The sequence below is a fragment of the Coloeus monedula genome, assembly GCF_965178545.1.
Source record: "Coloeus monedula genome assembly, chromosome: 3".
In the NCBI taxonomy this organism is placed as follows: domain Eukaryota; kingdom Metazoa; phylum Chordata; class Aves; order Passeriformes; family Corvidae; genus Coloeus; species Coloeus monedula.
The window spans coordinates 17,055,458-17,064,468 of NC_138783.1; positions in this window are offsets into that span (position 1 = coordinate 17,055,458).

The following is a 9,011-nucleotide window of genomic DNA, read 5'->3' on the forward strand; positions in this document are numbered from 1 at the left end:
CCCCTCTTGAATAGCGAGGGACGCCCATCTCGGGGACCCCTGACAGGGTCTGTTCGCCCCTACCCTCCTATAAGCCCCCACTGCCCTCAGTGAGGAGTGACACCTCCTCCCTTTCCCCCCCTTCTCCCCCCTTCCCCCCCACCAGAGGCAAGTACCAGGATTTGGGGATGCTGCCCATACCCCAGAGGCCCCAGGGAATCCGCATGGAGGATCGACGTGCTCAGCCGTCACACGATGGCCACATGTCACGCGGTGAGAGGGACACCGGCAGCGCGACAATCTCCATCCCTCCCCCTCCTCCTCCTCCTCTGGGCAGAGGAGGAAATTCTGGTCTGGGGGAAGATGGCCTGCTCTTCCTCCATATCCCAGGACTCGCCTGTCCCCAGGCACTCCTGTGTCCCTGCACCCCTGTATCCTTGCTCCTCCATGTCCCTGTGTCCCACTCCCCTGTACCCAGGCACTACCGTGTCCCTGTACCTCTGTGTCCCTGTCCTCAGGGTGCTCTTCAGGGACAGGATGCTCTAGGGTTTGGCTGGTGGCTCGTAAGGACTCGACCTTCTTGCATTGTCTCGAAACCCTCGTTAGGACAAGTCGTGACAAGGAAATGCCACCTCGAGGCGGGGGCCAAGCAGGGGAGGGTTTAGAGACACTCTGCATGCTGCGCCCTCCATCTCGCTCCCTGAATCCCAACCCCCCGGATGCTGGACCGGGCGTCTCGGAGGTCACGGTGGCCAGTGGAGCCGCGGGGCCATCTAGTGGCCAGAGCCACCGGGGCCCCCCGGTGGCTTGTGCCGGGCACCCTGCCACAGCAGCCCCGGCGTCAGGGTGGTCCTGCCCCTGGGGGTGACATAGGGCGACGGGCATCTCTCCCCGGCGTGGCACAGGATCATGAATACCTCAAACCAATGCAGCCCCCCCAGGGCAGCGTCTCACAGTGCCCATCGTCCTGACTAGAACACCACCAGAGCAGCCAGATCCCCAAGATCAGGGCATGGAATCCCCCGCTATGGGTTCACCCTGCTGCAGGGACCAAGTGTCACCCCAGCCTGGACAGGTCCTGCTGGCACGGATGCAGGTCCGGGGGTCCATGAATAAAGTAGATGCCCGGTAGGAATAGCAGATTCCCAGTGGGGCCGGCAGTGGGAAGACCCCAAGGAGCCGAGTGTTGGCAGGATCCATGACAAACCTGGCACATTCCTGTCACCAGAGCCACCCACGGAGCAGCTCACAGCCAGCACAGCTGCCCAGGGAACACAAAGCCATTGCTGGGCACAAGGACACAGCACGGAGCTGTCCCCAGTGCTCGCCCCAGGGGTGCCTGGGGGCAGGGAGTGGGACAAAGGGGTGCAGGGATACAAGAGCTGCAGGGACATGGAGGGGGCTGGGAGCAGGTGGTGGCACACAGGGGTATAGGCACAAAGGCCTGGTGACAGACAGTGAGACACAGGTACAGGGACACAGGGAAAAGGGACACGGGTGCAGGGACATGGGGGTGGAGGGACAAGGGAGCAGGGACACAGGAGCACATGGAGAAAGGGGAGTGGGACACGGGTGCAGGGACACAGGAGCACGTGGAGACAGGGGAGTGGGACACGGGTGCAGGGACACACGGGTGCAGGGACTTGAGCTGCAGTACTGCCATTGCATCCATGCATCACTGCTCATCTCCCAGTCAGGTTGTTAATGACCCGGGGTAATTATGAGCTGCTCCCTGGCTCTTCTGTGCACCCCAGGAATGGCATCCCTTGGATGGGAACATCGCAGCAGTCAGATGGACACACACAGCCTCAGAACCAGGCCCTGGAGCTGCTGGGGAATAACTGTAGGTGCTGAGGAGAGGCAGCAGTGTGGGCTTCCCAGACAGGCTTCCCATATTTCCATCCACTCTGTAGTTTTCCCTTGTTCCCAACCTGGGGTGGATCAATTGGTGCTGTGCATCCTGTCTCTTCCTGGGAACTTGGGGAGCAGACACCCCGCATCCCATCTGGAGGGTGTCTGATTATATCAATGGGAGCAAAGTTCATGCAGGCGAGTAAATATTAACCCTTATTCCATGGTAATGGAATGTTCCACACCAAAGACACTGAGATAAACCCCACTCCAGCTTTCCCCTGGGAGGTGCTGGCAGCAAATTGCATCAAATGTCCAAAGTTGAAGGATTTTGGGGGGTTAAGGCACCAAGATGAGCCTTCACACTCTGTGTAACCCTGAAATCCTGTTTCTCCCCATCCCTAGCAACTGCAGCAACCTGCCCCCAGAGCAGCATCTGTGGGGATGCTGGATATACTGGGAGCACTGGGATGGGAGGAGAGTGGGACAGGAGGCAGCATGGCAGGTTGTTCCCAGCTGTGCCAGCACTGCTGTGAGTCATGTAGGATCAGCAGTGCTCCATTAAACTGTGGCACCAGGATGGACCCAGGGCCAGATCCTGGCTCTGGGGAGGCACAGGCTGCAGCATCCCTGTCCTCCGGGGAAGGAGGGGACACACAGTGGCCAATGCAGGTGGCACATGGGGCTGGGGTCCTGCCCATGGAACAGAGACGACTGAGGCTGAACTGACAAGGCCACTAATGGACCTGCTGATCTGTGAATGAACTGGGGTGTTATTACTCTGGAGCTGCTAGTCCAAGGTACACTGACAGCTCTAAATCCCATCAGAAATCAATTCATCTGCTCTTCCACTCTGCACTAGTCCCCACAATGGCACCTGATCGATATCCCATTTACTGCTCTGTGGTTTCCCCATGGATAAATCCCACCCAGTGCCCAGAACGCAGCTGCAGTGCCCAAGCGGGGCAGGGAATGCTGCAGGGCAGGGAATGCAGTGGGACAGAGAATGCTGGGGCATCCACTGCCTGAGCAATGCCAGGCATAATGCTGGGGGTGCTCGGAGGTACCAGGTGGGTTCATGGCATGGACCTGCTGGGAGCAGCAGGAGAGTTGGGAATGTGTGGAAGCAAAGAAGAGCTGTGCCTGCAGCTGTTGATAGGTGTGCATGTGTGTGTGTGTGTGTGTGTGCACCACTGTCACCCCCAGAAATCTCCAGCACCCTGGCAGGGTGGGATCCAGGATCCAGGTGGATCCTTGATCTACCACAGGAGCCACAGCCCAGAATGATCTCAGGCTGGGCAAGGAAGGGGGTGCCCTGGCACCAGCCCTTCTGTGGGGATGGCCCCCAGAGGTGCCAACTGCAGGGACCTGGATACATCAGGTCTGGGGCTTGGGCTATTATTGGGTTCAAAGCGGGATAACAAAGGGATGAGGAAGGGATGAGGAAGTCCTGTGCTCTTCAACATCTTTATAAATGACTTGGACACAGGACTGGAAGTTCAGACTAAGCAAGTTCACAGACAATAAAAAATGGGGCAGGGCTGTTGACAAATTGGAGAGTTGGACAATCACCAAGTGTGTGAAGTTCATCAAAGATCCTGCACCTAGGATGGGGCAACCCCAATGTATGTACAGACTGGGGAATGAGATGCTGGAAAGCAGTGTCGTGGAAACAGACCTGGGGGTGCTGGTCGACAGTAAGTTGAACATGAGTCACATGAGTCACACCCGTGTCCCTGGGGGGCATCAGGCCCTGCATTGCCAGCTGAGCGAGGGAGGGGATTGTCCTGCTCTGCTCTGCACGGGGACAGCTTCACCTCGAGTGCTTGGGGCAGTTTTGGGCATCATGAGATAAAAAAGACATTAAGCCACTAGAGAGCGTCTGAAGGAGGACAATGAGGGTGGTGAAGGGCCTTGAGGGGAAGCTGTGTGAGGAGTGGCTGAGGTTACTTGGTCTGTTCAGCCTGGAGGAGACTGAGGGGAGACCTCATTGCAGTTACAACTTCCTTGTGAGGGGAAGAGAAGGGGCAGGCACTGATCTCTCCTCTGTGGTGACTAGTGACAGGACCTGAGGGAATGGTCTGAAGTTGTGTCAGGAGAGGTTTAAGTTGGATATTAGGAAAAGATTCTTTACCCAGAGGGTGACTGGACACTGGAACAGGCTCCCCAGGGAAGTGGTCACAGCACCAGCCTGACAGAGTTCAAGCAGCATTTGGACAGTACTTTTGGGCACAGGGTGTGACTCTTGGGGATGGTGCTGTGCAGGGCCAGGAGTTGATGCTCCTCGTAGGTTCCTTCCAAGCAGATTCTGTGGAGGGATGACAAAGGGATAAGGAAGGGCCCAGCTGATTAAGTGATACCGCTGATGAGTAAAGGATGGAGCCCTTAGAGGGTCTCTATGGAGACAGTTCAGAGCATGGCAGGGGCTGGGGGGCCACCAGCAGCCCACACACACCACAGGGCTAATTAGGGGGATGAATATGATGGCAGAGCCCTGCTGGTCCCACTATGGTGGTCGGGTCCCTGTGGGGCTGAGATGGCTCTTGGCTCTGTTTCCATACCTCTCTCCCCATTCTTTGGCTGCTTTCCCAGCTGGCTCAGACAGTCCTCATGGACAAGCTTTAGCCATGGTGGCCACCAGCATCTTCACCAGCCCTGGCTAGTGGGATTTCATCTCCTGAGTCACACACAGCCTGTCTCATGAGAGCATCCTGTGTGGGTAGGGACCGAACACATCCCCACTGTGCCCTTAGAGGGGTGAGGGAGAGGGGACATCCATGGGGACAGCCTGCATCCGGGGGATTAGCATATGCCATGGCGAGAGCATGCATCCAGGGGGACAGTGTGTACCCAGAGGGACAGCATGTGTCCATGGGGACAAACTGAATCCAGGAGGAGAGAGTGTATCCATGGGGACAGCGTGTGTCCAAAGGGACAGCATGTATCCATGGGGACAGCCTGCATCCACAGGGACAAGTGTGTCCATGGAAACAGCCTGAATCCCAGAGGACGGCATATGTCCGTGCGAGACAGCCTGAACCCAGAGGGACAGCATGTGTCCAGAGGGACAACCCACATCCAGGGTGACAGCATGTATCCATAGGGACAGCCTGCATTCATGGGACCAGCATGTGTCCATACAGGTGACATCCAAGAGGACAGCGTGCATCTGGGGGACACCCTGTGTCTGGAAGGACACTGCACACCTGGGGACAGCATGTGTCTTGAGGGAGAGCAGGTGCCTGAAAGGACAGCACGTGCGCAGAGGGACAGCATGCTTGACAAGGGACAGCACTTGTCCATAAGGACAAGGATTGCCTGGAGGGATAGAATGTCTCTGGAGGGACACATGGATTTTGGGGAAAGCACGTGCCAGCGTGAGAGCATGCAGCAGGAGAAGGGACAGCAGGTGCCTGTGGGACAGCATGTGCTGGGGGGTACAGCAGCCCCTGGACATACAGTGCCACACCACTATTCCAGGTGGCCCAGCAGCATTAAGGAAAATCCCAGCCCAGCCCAAGCATATGGAAGACAGGAATTTACTGCCAGATTAAATAAAAGATGAGGAGATGTTATCCTCTGGCACTGGCTGTGTCGCTCTGAGCTGACCCCACTCCAGCTGCAGGACACGAGGACTTGGCCACCAGCTCTCACTCATCCTTGCCACTCTCCTTGGCCCCTTGTTTAGGGGTGGGGTTGCTGCCAGGTGACAATGGAGTGTAGTGCCACCATGAGCACCCAGGGATCTGTTCAGGGACAGAGAAGCAGGCCTGGTTCCCACCAGCTTGGAGACCCCAAAGAAGTGTGGCACACAAGGAAGAGGGTCCCTGTCCCTGCGCTGGGGATTTTGAGAATCCCACAGGATTCCCAAAAGTGGGCATGAATGATAATGTCACTCAAGAAAGGGATATTCCAAGCCCTGACTCCAGGGATGTTCTAAGCCCTGTTCCAATGGGTGCTCCAAGCCCAAAGCCCAGGGGTGCTCTGAGCCCTGATCCCAGGGGTGCTCCATGCCTCAATCCCAAGGATGTTCTGAGCCCTCTTCTTAGGGGTGCTCCAAGCTCTGGGTCCCCGAGGATGGTCTGAGTGCTGATCCTGGGACACTCTGAGCCCTGACCCCAAGATGCTCTGAGCCTCTCTTCCAAATTCCTCTTCCAGCTTCCCACTCGTGTCGCCAGGATTTTCCTCCGCACTCAGGACAGCTCTCCATGGGCATCCCTTGGCATCTGGATGCTTGCTGCCACTGTCTCTCCTGGCACCTGCCTGCTCCAATTCTCTCTCATCATCTCTTCTGTTAACAAAGCAATCACTCCCCAATTTAACCTGGATTAAAGCAGGATTGCTCACTCGCTCCCTCGCTACTTCTCTTCCAATTAATTTGTTCCTTGCTTTTATTTCCTAATTAATTCTTCAGGCTCTTTGGCAAGGAAACAACAGTGGTGCCCAGGGTCTCAGGAAGGGATCAGGATTAATTATCCCAGTGGGAATGAGCAGAGGGGAAGCAAAGCAGGGGCTTAGCCCAGGATGGGGACATGGATCTGGGGTGAGCAGTATTCCCTGGACTACCCATAAGCATCCCATACAAAGAAGGGCCATGGGATGAGGGACCTACAGCTTACATCATTTCCATCTTCACTTGGGAATGTCACAGGGACAAAATCCTCACAGAAACCAATATGGTGCCTCTGGGGGGGGTCAGCCTGGGGGCAGGGTGAAGTGGGGGGCCAAGTCCTGCAAGGGTTAATGCACAGTACAGCACAGGGTGTTGGAGCTAAAAATACTGTGCCTTTCTTGGGATTTGCTCCAATGACTCATTCCTTTCCGTAATTTATTGCTCGTTACATAATCACTTTCATTTTCAGCCAGAGAGAAATGGAATTTTTTTTTCCCTTTTCTTCTGTTTTTTTTTTTAAATGAAAAGGGCATTTTAGCACATGAGCAACAGCCATTTTCTCAGTTCTTCCTGGCATCTTCCTGGCAAAGGGTTGGGATGCTGCCACTGGCTCCAGCCTTCATCCAAAGACTCCCAAGACTGTGGTGGGCACTGGGGTCCACTAAAGAGGGAATGGGGGGTGAGGGGCCTCTGGGTGCTGGGAGCACCCTGGGGGCAGTTCAGTGGGAGGTTCTGGGATGGGATGGAGGGGCCAGATCCACCCATTATGCCCATTGCCCAGCCAGGGTGAACACCCACTGGGCTCCAGCTGTGTCCCAGCAAACCCTGATCTATGTTTTAGCAACCCTAGTGCTGCATCCCAGCAAGCCCAATATGGTGCTGCAACAATTTGAGCACCATGGCCCAGCAATCCCAGTGTCATATCCCAGCAAACCCAGTGCTGTGTCTTAGCAATCCTGGGGCTGCATCCCAGCAAGTCCAGTTCTGTGTCCCAGCAAACCACTGGGTTTGCTGCATCCCAGAAATCCCAGTGCTCTGTTCCACTGAGCCCAATATGGTGTTCCAGCAAGCCCAGCGCCATCTCCCAGCAAGTCCAGTGGCATGGCCTAGCAAGTACTGCATCCCAGCAATCCCCTTGCTGCATCCCAGGAAGTCCAGTACCATGCTCCAGCAATTCCACTGCTACTTCCCAACAAAACAAATGCTGTGTTTAAACCCAGAACTGTGTCCCAGCAAGGCCAGTACAGTGCCCCAGCAATCCCAGTGCCATATCCCAGCAAACCTGGTGGCGTGTCCCAGCAATCCCAGCGCCATATCCCAGCAATCCTAGTGTCTGCCAGCACAGCTGTCCCCACCAAACCAGGGCAGGGCACTCCAGTGGGGTATGGGGGGTTCTGGCTCAGGCCCTGGCTGGGACTGGGATGATCTTCTGGCAGGGAGGTAAGAACCCCACTCTCTGCTAGACCCCCTGCCATCTCCACAGGGGGGCCAGGAAACCTCGTGTTTGGAGCTGCAGCCTTGGAATTAACTGCGCCAAATGTTTTATTTGTGTAGAAACGCAATTATGTTAATTAAAGCATATCTGTAATTACAGCACTTAGTGGCCTAGAAGTGCACAAGTGACTCTGGTGACTTTGGAGAAGCTGGAAGGCTGGAGGGTGGCTTGGCCCCGGCACCAGAGAGCTCTGTGGCAGGGCAAGTAGCAGTGTCCCCATGGGGTGACAGTGGTGACCCCGGTGCCTGTCCATTCTGCCAGGGATGGCGCAGCGAGACGGGATGCTCACTACCCACAGGCACATCCTGACCAAGCCACAGTCCTGCTGCTCTGGGAGTGAAGGTAAAAGGAAGGATATGCCTCCAGCCCCTCAGGGATGAGGGAACAGGAAGAAAATGGGTCCCTGAGGTGGACAGTAGTGCCTGGGCAAAGGGGGTTGTCCCAGTTCTGCAGGTGGCAGGGGCTCGAGAGTATATCTGTGAGGGGAAAATAAATGGGAAGCAGAGAAAGATGACAGGTGGAGCAGCAGCCAACCAGCCCATGAAATGGCTGGGATCACATCCCACAGTCGCAAGGCAAAGGGAAGAGGGGAGGTGGCATCTGTCCCCACCTCAATAGAACCCTCATTGTGGGCAGTGTGTTATGGGGGGATAAGGACCCCAGAGGGAACATGGTCTGGGGCAGAGGAGGGGCACAGGAGAGCCTGGAGCAAGGGAAGCAGAAATGGCAGGGTATGGTGCTCTGGCATGGATAGGGCACTCCAGGATCCCCACACACCCAGACATCTTTCTTCCATCACCAGAGCAGCCAGCCTCCCAGACCAACACCTGCCAATGCAGTTTCCATCTTCCCCAGCCTCCAGAAGTGACAGAAAATTGCCTGTTTCCTGCAATTGCTCAGTCCAGAACCAAAATATTTCACTGGAGCTGAAGGACTTCACCCTGCACATCCACAGGACAGATCCCAGTATGGGCACACACAGTTAAGCATCACCCTGGCATCTCCAGGCAAGGGATGGCTGCTGAGCTGCCATGTTTAATTTGAAGCCATCATGAGTCCTTCGTAATTCCAGACCTGCATAATAATGGGCAGGTGCTGCAGGATGCTGGGCACTGACAGACCAGCTGGCAGGAGCATGGCGGGAAGGGGACCAGTGGCACCAAAGCTTTGCCGGGTGGGATTTATTTGCTGAGCAAACGTGTGAAGGCTGTTGATCCGGCTGCAGAAGGCTGAGCCCTGTTTACTTGGCAAACACACTGCTCCGGGTGCTCCACCCTGGAGCATCAGGTCCTA